Here is a 15982-nt window from a genome sequence, read left to right on the forward strand (position 1 = left end):
TTATAGGGAGATCAATTATAATAAATTTGTATAGATGAATAGTTTTTTAAATAAAACAGCCATGTACAAGCTCATGTAGCTGAATATTATGAAATGTCACAAAACAGATCGCTGTGTTATGTAAACCAGTAGTAATATACGTTTACACAATGAAACAGTCACACAATCCCTGTCATTTCACGTCTGGCTTCATCTTCTGGAGTTTATACATTCTCTGCAGTAAGGAAAGGAGCGACCTGGGCCGACCGGGAAGACATAAAGATCTACTAACAGCAGAAAGTGCTATGGTTTAATTATTTATCTATCCATTATCTATCTAATATCTATCTATCATCTATCTATCATCTATTATCTATTATCTGTCTATCATCTATTATCTATCTATCTATCATCTATCTATCCCATAACTATCTATCATCTATCTATCATCTATTATCTATCCATCATTTATCTATCTATGTATCTATCTATCTCTTATCTATGGTATCTAATATCTATCTATCTACTATCTATCTATCATCTATCTATTTATCATCTATATCTATCTATCTCTTATCTATCTAATATCTATGTATCTATCTCTTATCTATCTAATATCTATCTATCTATCTCTTATCTATCTATCTATCTATCTCTTATCTATCTACTATCTATCTATCTATTTATCTATCTATCTCTTATCTATCTAATATCTATGTATCTATCTCTTATCTATCTACTATGTATCTATCTCTTATCTATCTAATATCTATCTATCTATCTATCTCTTATCTATCTATCTATCTATTTATCTATCTATCTCTTATCTATCTAATATCTATGTATCTATCTCTTATCTATCTAATATCTATCTATCTATCTCTTATCTATCTACTATCTATCTATCTATTTATCTATCTATCTCTTATCTATCTAATATCTATGTATCTATCTCTTATCTATCTAATATCTTTGTATCTAACTCTCCATCCAAGTAATTAAATAGTTCCTGTATTTTCAGACAATGTGTTGTCACTTGATTATGTAATATAAAGACATTCTGCAAATCACTGTATCTGAAAACCATGGCTCCGATCCATCAAAGCGATTACGGTACATAAATCATTGCGCACAGTTGCGCATAACTTTTGCCATTTTAACGCCACTCTCACTCCGCTTAATAGGCATGACGACACGGCTCATCTAAGCTACGACGAGTTGTGGCCAGAAATCTCACTCTAGTCTGTGACTGGAGTAAGATTTGTGCTGACTCACAAGCACCTGATTCATTAAGAGGTATATCCCCTCCTTAAATATAATGTTTGGCAAGTTAAAAAGCATGACAGTGCCTGGACCTATTCCACCGGTATGTGGACCTAAAGCGGCAGGACCATGCTTTCTACAAGTGTGGTGTGAAAAGACACCTACGCCTCAAGGTAAGCTAGAAATAGCTACTTTCCTCCATTTTTGCCATGCATCATACAGCATTTCAATTAATAATCCCAAAATTTCAATCACTGCCAAACACCTACCTTGTCTGCCAGATGCCACAGTCACATTTACACCTTTCAGTGAACTTTGGATGTTAATTATGAAATAAATCAAGTACCAAACCTGCATCAACAAACAGCAGCCGTATAAAGGTCCAGCAGGGCTCTACTATAATCGATGGGGTCACGAAGCATTTTCCTTTCATTCTCTCATGGCCCATAGACAAAATATTGTCACATTTCATCACAACACTTCCATAGAGCTACACCGGTTATGCTGCAGCACGTGAAGGTGAACTGGAAGGTCAGTAGTTACTGCGGTCTGTACTTGGACTGGTCTTGAATAATGAAGATTTTGCACTTCCAATAGATGTCATATTATTCTCTCCCGCAGAGCCGCCATGAGTTATTCTGTAATGCAGCACAATATGGAGACACCATATGGAAGCACACAGAGCGCATCCAGCTCCACAGCGCCTACATGTCTGTAGTATGGAACCACAGAGCCTATATGTCTGTAGTATGGAACCACAGCGCCTACATGTCTGTAGTATGGAACCACAGCGCCTACATGTCTGTAGTATGGAACCACAGCGCCTACATGTCTGTAGTATGGAACCACAGCGCCTACATGTCTGTAGTATGGAACCACAGCGCCTACATGTCTGTAGTATGGAACCACAGTGCCTATACGTCTGTAGTATGGAACCACAGCTCCTACATGTCTGTAGTATGGAACCACAGCGCCTACATGTCTGTAGTATGGAACTACAGCGCCTACATGTCTGTAGTATGGAACCACAGCGCCTACATGTCTGTAGTATGGAACTACAGCGCCTACATGTCCTTAGTATGGAACTACAGCGCCTACATCTCTATAGTATGGAACCACAGCGCCTACATGTCTGTAGTATGGAACCACAGCGCCTATACGTCTGTAGTATGGAACCACAGCGCCTACATGTCTGTAGTATGGAACCACAGCGCCTATACGTCTGTAGTATGGAACCACAGCTCCTACATGTCTGTAGTATGGAACCACAGCGCCTACATGTCCTTAGTATGGAACTACAGCGCCTACATCTCTATAGTATGGAACCACAGCGCCTACATGTCTGTAATATGGAACCACAGCGCCTACATGTCTGTAGTATGGAACCACAGCGCCTACATGTCTGTAGTATGGAACCACAGAGCCTATATGTCTGTAGTATGGAACCACAGCGCCTACATCTCTATAGTATGGAACCACAGCGCCTACATGTCTGTAGTATGGAACCACAGAACCTACATGTCTGTAGTACGGAACCACAGCGCCTACATGTCCTTAGTATGGAACCACAGAGCCTATATGTCTGTAGTATGGAACCACAGCGCCTATATGTCTGTAGTATGGAACCACAGCGCCTACATGCCTGTAGTATGGAACCACAGCGCCTACATGTCTGTAGTATGGAACCACAGCGCCTACATGTCTGTAGTATGGAACCACAGAACCTACATGTCTGTAGTATGGAACCACAGCGCCTACATGTCTGTAGTATGGAACCACAGCGCCTACATGTCTGTAGTATGGAACCACAGCGCCTACATGTCTGTAGTATGGAACCACAGCGCCTATATGTCTGTAGTATGGAACCACAGCTCCTACATGTCTGTAGTATGGAACCACAGCGCCTATACGTCTGTAGTATGGAACCACAGCTCCTACATGTCTGTAGTATGGAACCACAGCGCCTACATGTCTGTAGTATGGAACCACAGCGCCTATACGTCTGTAGTATGGAACCACAGCTCCTACATGTCTGTAGTATGGAACCACAGCGCCTACATGTCCTTAGTATGGAACTACAGCGCCTACATCTCTATAGTATGGAACCACAGCGCCTACATGTCTGTAATATGGAACCACAGCGCCTACATGTCTGTAGTATGGAACCACAGCACCTACATGTCTGTAGTATGGAACCACAGAGCCTATATGTCTGTAGTATGGAACCACAGCGCCTACATCTCTATAGTATGGAACCACAGCGCCTACATGTCTGTAGTATGGAACCACAGAACCTACATGTCTGTAGTACGGAACCACAGCGCCTACATGTCCTTAGTATGGAACCACAGAGCCTATATGTCTGTAGTATGGAACCACAGCGCCTATATGTCTGTAGTATGGAACCACAGCGCCTACATGCCTGTAGTATGGAACCACAGCGCCTACATGTCTGTAGTATGGAACCACAGCGCCTACATGTCTGTAGTATGGAACCACAGAACCTACATGTCTGTAGTATGGAACCACAGCGCCTACATGTCTGTAGTATGGAACCACAGCGCCTACATGTCTGTAGTATGGAACCACAGCGCCTACATGTCTGTAGTATGGAACCACAGCGCCTATATGTCTGTAGTATGGAACCACAGCTCCTACATGTCTGTAGTATGGAACCACAGCGCCTACATGTCCTTAGTATGGAACTACAGCGCCTACATCTCTATAGTATGGAACCACAGCGCCTACATGTCTGTAATATGGAACCACAGCGCCTACATGTCTGTAGTATGGAACCACAGCACCTACATGTCTGTAGTATGGAGCCACAGCGCCTATATGTCTGTAGTATGGAACCACAGCGCCTACATGTCTGTAGTATGGAACCACAGAACCTACATGTCTGTAGTATGGAACCACAGCGCCTACATGTCCTTAGTATGGAACCACAGAGCCTATATGTCTGTAGTATGGAACCACAGCGCCTATATGTCTGTAGTATGGAACCACAGAGCCTATATGTCTGTAGTATGGAACCACAGAGCCTATATGTCTGTAGTATGGAGCCACAGTGCCTACATGTCTGTAGTATGGAACCACAGAGCCTACATGTCTGTAGTATGGAACCACAGCGCCTACATGTCTGTAGTATGGAACCACAGAGCCTACATGTCTGTAGTATGGAACCACAGCGCCTACATGTCTGTAGTATGGAGCCACAGCGCCTACATGTCTGTAGTATGGAACCACAGAGCCTATATGTCTGTAGTATGGAACCACAGCGCCTACATGTCAGTAGTATGGAACCACAGCGCCTACATGTCTGTAGTATGGAACCACAGCGCCTACATGTCTGTAGTACGGAACCACAGAGCCTACATGTCTGTAGTATGGAACCACAGCGCCTACATGTCTGTAGTATGGAGCCACAGCGCCTATATGTCTGTAGTATGGAACCACAGAGCCTATATGTCTGTAGTATGGAACCACAGCGCCTACATGTCTGTAGTATGGAACCACAGCGCCTACATGTCTGTAGTATGGAACCACAGCGCCTACATGTCTGTAGTATGGAACCACAGCGCCTACATGTCTGTAGTACGGAACCACAGCGCCTACATGTCTGTAGTATGGAGCCACAGAGCCTACATGTCTGTAGTATGGAACCACAGAACCTACATGTCTGTAGTACGGAACCACAGCGCCTACATGTCCTTAGTATGGAACCACAGAGCCTATATGTCTGTAGTATGGAACCACAGCGCCTATATGTCTGTAGTATGGAACCACAGCGCCTACATGCCTGTAGTATGGAACCACAGCGCCTACATGTCTGTAGTATGGAACCACAGCGCCTACATGTCTGTAGTATGGAACCACAGAACCTACATGTCTGTAGTATGGAACCACAGCGCCTACATGTCTGTAGTATGGAACCACAGCGCCTACATGTCTGTAGTATGGAACCACAGCGCCTACATGTCTGTAGTATGGAACCACAGCGCCTATATGTCTGTAGTATGGAACCACAGCTCCTACATGTCTGTAGTATGGAACCACAGCGCCTACATGTCCTTAGTATGGAACTACAGCGCCTACATCTCTATAGTATGGAACCACAGCGCCTACATGTCTGTAATATGGAACCACAGCGCCTACATGTCTGTAGTATGGAACCACAGCACCTACATGTCTGTAGTATGGAGCCACAGCGCCTATATGTCTGTAGTATGGAACCACAGCGCCTACATGTCTGTAGTATGGAACCACAGAACCTACATGTCTGTAGTATGGAACCACAGCGCCTACATGTCCTTAGTATGGAACCACAGAGCCTATATGTCTGTAGTATGGAACCACAGCGCCTATATGTCTGTAGTATGGAACCACAGAGCCTATATGTCTGTAGTATGGAACCACAGAGCCTATATGTCTGTAGTATGGAGCCACAGTGCCTACATGTCTGTAGTATGGAACCACAGAGCCTACATGTCTGTAGTATGGAACCACAGCGCCTACATGTCTGTAGTATGGAACCACAGAGCCTACATGTCTGTAGTATGGAACCACAGCGCCTACATGTCTGTAGTATGGAGCCACAGCGCCTACATGTCTGTAGTATGGAACCACAGAGCCTATATGTCTGTAGTATGGAACCACAGCGCCTACATGTCAGTAGTATGGAACCACAGCGCCTACATGTCTGTAGTATGGAACCACAGCGCCTACATGTCTGTAGTACGGAACCACAGAGCCTACATGTCTGTAGTATGGAACCACAGCGCCTACATGTCTGTAGTATGGAGCCACAGCGCCTATATGTCTGTAGTATGGAACCACAGAGCCTATATGTCTGTAGTATGGAACCACAGCGCCTACATGTCTGTAGTATGGAACCACAGCGCCTACATGTCTGTAGTATGGAACCACAGCGCCTACATGTCTGTAGTATGGAACCACAGCGCCTACATGTCTGTAGTACGGAACCACAGCGCCTACATGTCTGTAGTATGGAGCCACAGAGCCTACATGTCTGTAGTATGGAACCACAGAGCCTACATGTCTGTAGTATGGAGCCACAGCTCCTATATCTCTATAGTATGGAACCACAGTGCGTACATCTCTGTAGTATGGAACCACAGCGCCTACATGTCTGTAGTACGGAACCACAGAGCCTACATGTCTGTAGTATGGAGCCACAGAGCCTATATGTCTGTAGTATGGAACCACAGAGCCTACATGTCTGTAGTATGGAACCACAGAGCCTACATGTCTGTAGTATGGAACCACAGTGCGTACATCTCTGTAGTATGGAACCACAGCGCCTACATGTCTGTAGTACGGAACCACAGAGCCTACATGTCTGTAGTATGGAGCCACAGAGCCTACATGTCTGTAGTATGGAACCACAGAGCCTACATGTCTGTAGTATGGAGCCACAGAGCCTACATGTCTGTAGTATGGAACCACAGAGCCTACATGTCTGTAGTATGGAACCACAGAGCCTACATGTCTGTAGTACGGAACCACAGCGCCTACATCTCTGCAGTATGGAACCACAGCTCCTACATCTCTGTAGTATGGAACTTCAGTGCCTACATCTCTGTAGTATGGAACGACAGCGCCTACATGTCTGTAGTATGGAACCACAGCGCCTACATGTCTGTAGTATGGAACCACAGCGCCTACATGTCTGTAGTATGGACCCACAGAGCCTACATGTCTGTAGTATGGAACCACAGCTCCTATATCTCTATAGTATGGACCCACAGTGCCTACATCTCTGTAGTATGGAACGACAGCGCCTACATGTCTGTAGTATGGAACCACAGCGCCTACATGTCTGTAGTATGGAACCACAGTGCCTACATGTCTGTAGTATGGAACCACAGCGCCTATATGTCTGTAGTACGGAACCACAGTGCCTACATCTCTGTAGTATGGAACCACAGCGCCTACAAGTCTGTAGTATGGAACTACAGCGCCTACATGTCTGTAGTATGGAACCACAGCGCCTACATGTCTGTAGTATGGAACCACAGCGCCTACATGTCTGTAGTACGGAACCACAGTGCCTACATGTCTGTAGTATGGAACCACAGCGCCTATACAGTATGTCTGTAGTACGGAACCACAGTGCCTACATCTCTGTAGTATGGAACCACAGCGCCTACAAGTCTGTAGTATGGAACCACCATGTCTACATGTCTGTAGTTTGGAGTCACAGGCCCCTTGACTGACAGTTATACGACCTAAAACCTACAGTTGATTGAAACACACTTAGAACTGCCAGAGTAACACCAATATAATGCCTTCTGTCTGTAATTTTCCAGCAGCTAATCTCTCGCTTGACTTACTTTTACGTGATGTTAATGAATTCCCCCTTTGGCTATTTTATTTAGAGGAAATGATTTCCATAAGCGTGAATGAGAACAGCTGACCTGTAATCACCCATGCAGGACGAGACATGTCTATTTGAAAGGAATTGGTAGTACTAAATAATGAATCTGCTTCAGTATGGCGCCCTTTGCATTGTGCTGCCACATGTGGCATGCCCCTCGCTGTGTAATAGAATCAGGAGCGGGGGACTGGCCTTTTCAACCTATAAAGTACATTATTACTTATTTAACAACTTTTAGCTGAAGGAAGCCGAGCTCTGTAACTAGTGCAGCCATCACATCCCATCCAAACCTGTTACAATGTACGCGAGACCAAAAGATGCAACTTACATCTCCGAGGTCTCAATGAAAAACTTACCATACGGTCCTCAACTACCATCACCCATTTATAAGGGGCTTTTGGGCAGCATGTAGGCACCAGGGTCTGATGCAGTTACTACCAAGGTGAATTCTATTAATTTTCACAATTTTTAGCAGGGGTTCCATTATTTGTTATTGTGGTGAAATATATATATATATATATATATATATATATATATATATGTATGTGTGTGTGTGTGTGTGTGCAGTGACCTAGGTATAGGTACTGTGTGACTAGTAACATCTGTCCTGAAGGCTGCATGTCTCACCCAGGTGTTAATATGTATTTTCCTGAGACAAGCAGACTTCTGTCTCCAAATCTCACCAGAGGTCTAGCTAGGACCAAGAAGAAAGGGTAACACTTGACACCTCCTTGCTCTTGGAAGAGAGATGTCAATTACCGTACAGCCTGATACTATCTCTGTAAGAATGTTTACACAAAGGATCTCAAGAGAAAATAATATATTCATTGGTAGCGCGGCCGTGGTCCAATCAAAAACAAGCAATTATGATATTAACCTGAGGGGCTGGTCTAGAAATCTGACCTCCAGACCAAAGCTATAAATTAGACCTGTACACCTAGAATCGTGTTCACATGTGAGAGCAGCCTGAGAAGCTGATGTGTTCCACCAACTCCATTTTCACTCCCCCCTTCAGGGAGCTGAAAGCAGACTACCAAGTTAGATGATTTCTGTTTTCTCCTGTTTATGTTATACTGTTTTGTATAAGTTGTATGTCTTTTTATTATCATATTTTTATACCTTTTTCTTACTGTAAGCACTGAACCTTTTTGTATTAAAGTATGAGCTTTAACAAGTTGAACCTTGAATGTTCTAATGAATCCATAGCCTAAGGTGTGTGAGCCTTATGAGTAGTAGACAATATTATTATTAATATTTCGATGAGTGGTGGCAGCGTGTATGAGCGGGTGTGTGGCCTGGGTCGGTGTGTGATTTATGCTCCCATTATAGCATAGGACAGAGGTTGAATGCTGGACTGAGAGTGGGGAGATAGATTAACCCTTGCAGGCACAACCCCAAGTCACGTGCTGAGAGCGGATACGTGACGAATTAGTGACACCACGGAGTGGGGATCCGTGACAGTTATAATTAACACCATAGCTGCAGCAGAACCTCTTTTTTAAAAGTAACTGGGACGTCTTTCTCATCATTGAATAATATGGAAGCTCTCATTTTTCAGGGACCATTTCTGAAAGAATCAGCAAAATGGGTTTTCCAAGGATACATTTTGCAGCTGGTACGGAATGCAAAGGTTTAAAATGACAAACTAAACTGAGCCCGAGGATTGGCTGCAGTGGCCATGGAGGCTCTAACTTAGAATTTGTACAAGACAATGGGGCACATCGCAAGCAAATAAGATAAGTGTTTTCCAAGAATAACTTTTTCGACGCCATGCCTGGTCTTTGTTAACAGGGTGTAGGGGTGATATCATGACTACAGTGCATTTACAATACTATACTAGTGGGGGCTTAGTCGATGGCTCGTGGGCACGGATGCACTAGCTCAGTTTGCCAATTCTCCATTATGAATTATCTTTGCGGCTGTGAGACACATGCAACTTCCTATTGGGAGTGGTGATAACGTGCTAAATGGCTTGTCCTCCTATGGGGAAAAAAGTTGGGATGGTGGATAGTGATGAACGAGTATACTCGTTGCTCGGGTTTTCCCCGAGCATGCTCGGGTGATCTCCAAGTATTTGTTAGTGTTCGGAGATATAGTTTTCATCACCGCAGTTGAATGATTTACAGCTATTAGCCAGCTTGATTACATGTGGGGATTCCCTAGCAACCAGGCAACCCCCACATGTACTCAGCCTGGCTAGCAGCAGTAAATCAATCAACTGCGGTGATGAAAACTATATCTCCGAATACCAACAAATACTTGGAGATCACCCAAGCGTGCTCGGGAAAACCCGAGCAACGAGTATACTCGTTCATCACTACTGGTGAACCGTTGGAGACTATGGCTCTCACCTGTTGCATGCTCTGTCTCTTTGGATGCAGCTACTCACCTTCTCTCTCCTTTGTCCACCCTTCTCTACAGCCACTCTACTTTTTATTATCCCTCTCGTCCATGACTGCTCCACTCCAATGCAGTCCCTTATCCTGTCAATCAGTACTAGTTCCTCCCGCCTCCTCGCATTAACAGTCAGTCCCCGATGGCCCTTGACACCACCTCCCTCAATGGAAGGAAATCGAGTTGGCTGATGTTGGGTCTTGCAAAGTCCTGTGTGTAGACTTTTCCCTAACACCGAAAATTAGCGCTGTAAAGGCTTGAAATCTGGGTGAAACAATGGAATCTAGCAAAGTTACAACTGGGTGAACTCCAACATAATCTAAATGAATCCCACTTCTCTAATGTTGATGAAGAAGCTGAAATTTTAGTTTAAACATACAACACATTTCGGCTCTAAAATTAGTTTTCATAATCATGTCTATTGAAAAAAAAAATCCTAACTAGTTTATGAATATTGGAGAAGTGGGATTTATTTAGATTAACCCAAACGGAGCTTCACCAGATTCCCCTGCTTTGATCGGATTGCATCCTCTACGACACTTACCCTGCCAACTAGGATGGAAGCTTGCCAGCACACTGACCGAATCGGCTAGAAGCAAACACCGTATATTATCACAAGCAAACATTGGGGTTCTGTCCATGGATCACACAAGCCTGTAATGTGAGCGCACACATGTACGTCTATTCCATCACTCCAGTATTCATCCTATACTATATATCGCTGGCTTTTCCTCTCTCCACTTCATATGGGTACAGCTTCCAACCATTTACTGTACAAATCTGTAGTCAACGTCGGTGCAGTAAGCGGAGCCTGTGTTCCTTACCCGGTTTAGGTGCCCAGTCTCAAGAGCGACCTTTATAGCTGCACCAATGCGGCTGATTCACTGCCTGCCTAGAGATCCAGCGATTTGTATTCTGGAAGTGTCGGCTTTATATCAGGCACCGTGCCGTGATCTAATGTAGAAAAACTCTGACATTTCCTCTGCAATATTGGAGCTCAGCTTATCTGTAAGGGTCGTGTCTGATAATAACAAGCTTGTCCACGGTTTCCAAAGTAAGTAAAGACATTTTCAAAATTAAATACCATTTTTATATTGAATATATATAAATTGTAAAATGAAGATCCAATATTATCCTAGCAGGAAACACTATATATGGCCTCCTTCACACGTCCTGGAAAAACCAGTACCGATGCCATCTGTGTCTGTATGTACGTGTATGTCATCTGTGTGGCATGTATCACAATAGAATGAAGAATAGATGTGAGAGATGTTTAGAATAGAAGTGACTTAGATCTGCGAAGACAGAGAATAGATAGATAGATAGATAGATAGATAGATAGATAGATAGATAGATATGAGATAGATACCTGCGAGATATATAATTAGTGCTTTGTTTGCGCTTGTAGTTTACAGTACATGGTGAGCTGCAGCATGTGCTACATGTTCACAGACCGACCAGAAGAAGAATCAAATTTCACCTGTCAGAAGTGTAGACTAGTGGCCCTTTTAGAAGAAAAGGTGCGGGGTCTGGAAGAAAGAATAGCAACTTTGAAACTCATCAAAGAGAATGAAGACTTTCTAGACAGAACAGAAGCATCTCTACTGGTCACAGAAGGTGAAAAAAGTGTCAGAGAACCTCCAAAAGCAGATGAGTGGAAGCATGTGACCAAAAGAAGCAAGAAGACCATGGAGAAATCACCAACCACACAACTGAAGAACCGATATCAAATCTTTGTAGAGGATGAAGATGGCACACCTAAGGATGAAGCAATACCAGCAAGCAAAAAAGAAAAGGGCACACAGCAACAAGTGACAGCAAAAAGTACAGCCAAGAAGCAACGAAGAGTGGTGGTGGTGGGAGACTCACTACTGAGAGGCACAGAAGCAGCCATCTGCAGACCGGACATAACTGCAAGAGAAGTATGCTGCCTTCCAGGTGCGATGATCAAGGATGTGACCGATAGGATACCAAAGCTCTTCAGCTCCAAGGACGTCCACCCATTTCTTCTGATACATGTTGGCACCAATGACACGGCAAGGAAAGACCTACCGACAATCTGCAAAGACTTTGAAGAGTTGGGGAAGAAAGTAAAGGAACTGGATGCACAGGTAGTTTTTTCTTCTATCCTTCCAGTAGACGGGCATGGCACCAGGAGATGGAACAGGATCCTTGATGCAAACAACTGGCTAAGACGATGGTGCAGACAACAAGGATTCGGATTCCTGGACCACGGTGTGAATTACTGGTATGATGGACTCCTCGCCAGAGACGGACTACACCTCAACAAACCTGGGAAACACACATTCGCCAGAAGACTCGCTACACTCATCAGGAGGGCGTTAAACTAGAAGAAGAGGGGACGGGAAGAAAAACATTAGACTCGAACAAAGAAGACCCAGGAAAACATACTCAGATGGGAGGTAAGAACATTTCTAAAGCAATCCACAGCGAGGAGATTGGAACAAAACAAAATCCTCTAAACTGCATGCTCGCAAACGCCAGAAGCCTGACAAACAAGATGGAAGAACTAGAAGCAGAAATATCTACAGGTAACTTTGACATAGTGGGAATAACCGAGACATGGTTAGATGAAAGCTATGACTGGGCAGTTAACTTACAGGGTTACAGTCTGTTTAGAAAGGATCGTAAAAATCGGAGAGGAGGAGGGGTTTGTCTCTATGTAAAGTCTTGTCTAAAGTCCACTTTAAGGGAGGATATTAGCGAAGGAAATGAGGATGTCGAGTCCATATGGGTCGAAATTCATGGAGGGAAAAATGGTAACAAAATTCTCATTGGGGTCTGTTACAAACCCCCAAATATAACAGAAACCATGGAAAGTCTACTTCTAAAGCAGATAGATGAAGCTGCAACCCATAATGAGGTCCTGGTTATGGGGGACTTTAACTACCCGGATATTAACTGGGAAAGTGAAACCTGTGAAACCCATAAAGGCAACAGGTTTCTGCTAATAACCAAGAAAAATTATCTTTCACAATTGGTGCAGAATCCAACCAGAGGAGCAGCACTTTTAGACCTAATACTATCTAATAGACCTGACAGAATAACAAATCTGCAGGTGGTTGGGCATCTAGGAAATAGCGACCACAATATTGTACAGTTTCACCTGTCTTTCACTAGGGGGACTTGTCAGGGAGTCACAAAAACACTGAACTTTAGGAAGGCAAAGTTTGACCAGCTTAGAGATGCCCTTAATCTGGTAGACTGGGACAATATCCTCAGAAATAAGAATACAGATAATAAATGGGAAATGTTTAAGAACATCCTAAATAGGCAGTGTAAGCGGTTTATGCCTTGTGGGAATAAAAGGACTAGAAATAGAAAAAACCCAATGTGGCTAAACAAAGAAGTAAGACAGGCAATTAACAGTAAAAAGAAAGCATTTGCACTACTAAAGCAGGATGGCACCATTGAAGCTCTAAAAAACTATAGGGAGAAAAATACTTTATCTAAAAAACTAATTAAAGCTGCCAAAAAGGAAACAGAGAAGCACATTGCTAAGGAGAGTAAAACTAATCCCAAACTGTTCTTCAACTATATCAATAGTAAAAGAATAAAAACTGAAAATGTAGGCCCCTTAAAAAATAGTGAGGAAAGAATGGTTGTAGATGACGATGAAAAAGCTAACATATTAAACACCTTCTTCTCCACGGTATTCACGGTGGAAAATGAAATGCTAGGTGAAATCCCAAGAAACAATGAAAACCCTATATTAAGGGTCACCAATCTAACCCAAGAAGAGGTGCGAAATCGGCTAAATAAGATTAAAATAGATAAATCTCCGGGTCCGGATGGCATACACCCACGAGTACTAAGGGAACTAAGTAATGTAATAGATAAACCATTATTTCTTATTTTTAGGGACTCTATAGCGACAGGATCTGTTCAGCAGGACTGGCGCATAGCAAATGTGGTGCCAATATTCAAAAAGGGCTCTAAAAGTGAACCTGGAAATTATAGGCCAGTAAGTCTAACCTCTATTGTTGGTAAAATATTTGAAGGGTTTCTGAGGGATGTTATTCTGGATTATCTCAATGAGAATAACTGTTTAACTCCATATCAGCATGGGTTTATGAGAAATCGCTCCTGTCAAACCAATCTAATCAGTTTTTATGAAGAGGTAAGCTATAGGCTGGACCACGGTGAGTCATTGGACGTGGTATATCTCGATTTTTCCAAAGCGTTTGATACCGTGCCGCACAAGAGGTTGGTACACAAAATGAGAATGCTTGGTCTGGGGGAAAATGTGTGTAAATGGGTTAGTAACTGGCTTAGTGATAGAAAGCAGAGGGTGGTTATAAATGGTATAGTCTCTAACTGGGTCGCTGTGACCAGTGGGGTACCGCAGGGGTCAGTATTGGGACCTGTTCTCTTCAACATATTCATTAATGATCTGGTAGAAGGTTTACACAGTAAAATATCGATATTTGCAGATGATACAAAACTATGTAAAGCAGTTAATGCAAGAGAAGATAGTATTCTGCTACAGATGGATCTGGATAAGTTGGAAACTTGGGCTGAAAGGTGGCAGATGAGGTTTAACAATGATAAATGTAAGGTTATACACATGGGAAGAGGGAATCAATATCACCATTACACACTGAACGGGAAACCACTGGGTAAATCTGACAGGGAGAAGGACTTGGGGATCCTAGTTAATGATAAACTTACCTGGAGCAGCCAGTGCCAGGCAGCAGCTGCCAAGGCAAATAGGATCATGGGGTGCATTAAAAGAGGTCTGGATACACATGATGAGAGCATTATACTGCCTCTGTACAAATCCCTAGTTAGACCGCACATGGAGTACTGTGTCCAGTTTTGGGCACCGGTGCTCATGAAGGATATAATGGAACTAGAGAGAGTACAAAGGAGGGCAACAAAATTAATAAAGGGGATGGGAGAACTACAATACCCAGATAGATTAGCGAAATTAGGATTATTTAGTCTAGAAAAAAGACGACTGAGGGGCGATCTAATAACCATGTATAAGTATATAAGGGGACAATACAAATATCTCGCTGAGGATCTGTTTATACCAAGGAAGGTGACGGGCACAAGGGGGCATTCTTTGCGTCTGGAGGAGAGAAGGTTTTTCCACCAACATAGAAGAGGATTCTTTACTGTTAGGGCAGTGAGAATCTGGAATTGCTTGCCTGAGGAGGTGGTGATGGCGAACTCAGCCGAGGGGTTCAAGAGAGGCCTGGATGTCTTCCTGGAGCAGAACAATATTGTATCATACAATTATTAGGTTCTGTAGAAGGACGTAGATCTGGGGATTTATTATGATGGAATATAGGCTGAACTGGATGGACAAATGTCTTTTTTCGGCCTTACTAACTATGTTACTATGTTACTATGTTACATGTATTTAGCTAATAAATAAATAATGGCAAAAAAAGGATCTGGAGTCCCCCTATTGTGATAACCAGCCACGGTAAAGCAGACAGCTGCGGGCTTATATTATCAAGCTTGGAAGATACCTGATTACTGGCACTTCCTAGCCTAAAAGTACAAGCTCGGAGCTGCACCAGAAATGGGGCATCCATTAGATACACCAATTCTGAAAGATACCGTAGTCATTCTAGAGGGTTTACTCCCTCTAATTTTTTTTTTTTATTCTTTCTCTCTTTTATGTAAGATTTATGCAAGGTTTGTGAATGAGTGTTTTTTGTGTTACTCTTCTCAAATTGTATATTATAAGAAAAAGTACTTTGATCATTGATGTAGTTTTCAACTACTGTTTTTCTTGTAAAATTCTCTTCTCTTTAATAAAAATATATTAAACCATTAGATACACCAATTCTGGTGCTTTGTCGGTCTCCTTCCGATTCCCCTGGTGCAATGGCAATTGGAGTAATGGTAGTTGGGGTTGATGACAGCTGGAATTTGTCAAAAGTCACAGCCGCCATCAAGCTTTGGGTTAAC

At 43.1% G+C, this 15982-nt stretch overlaps 1 protein-coding gene across 2 annotated transcripts in view; it reads right to left on the reverse strand.

Annotated features, from left to right (window-relative positions):
• STK39 (serine/threonine kinase 39) overlaps nucleotides 1-15982 on the reverse strand; it is a 339349-nt gene that overhangs the window by 261156 nt on the left and 62211 nt on the right. The window lies entirely within an intron of this gene.

This window comes from Ranitomeya imitator, chromosome 7, assembly GCF_032444005.1.
Source record: "Ranitomeya imitator isolate aRanImi1 chromosome 7, aRanImi1.pri, whole genome shotgun sequence".
NCBI classification, from domain to species: Eukaryota; Metazoa; Chordata; class Amphibia; order Anura; family Dendrobatidae; genus Ranitomeya; species Ranitomeya imitator.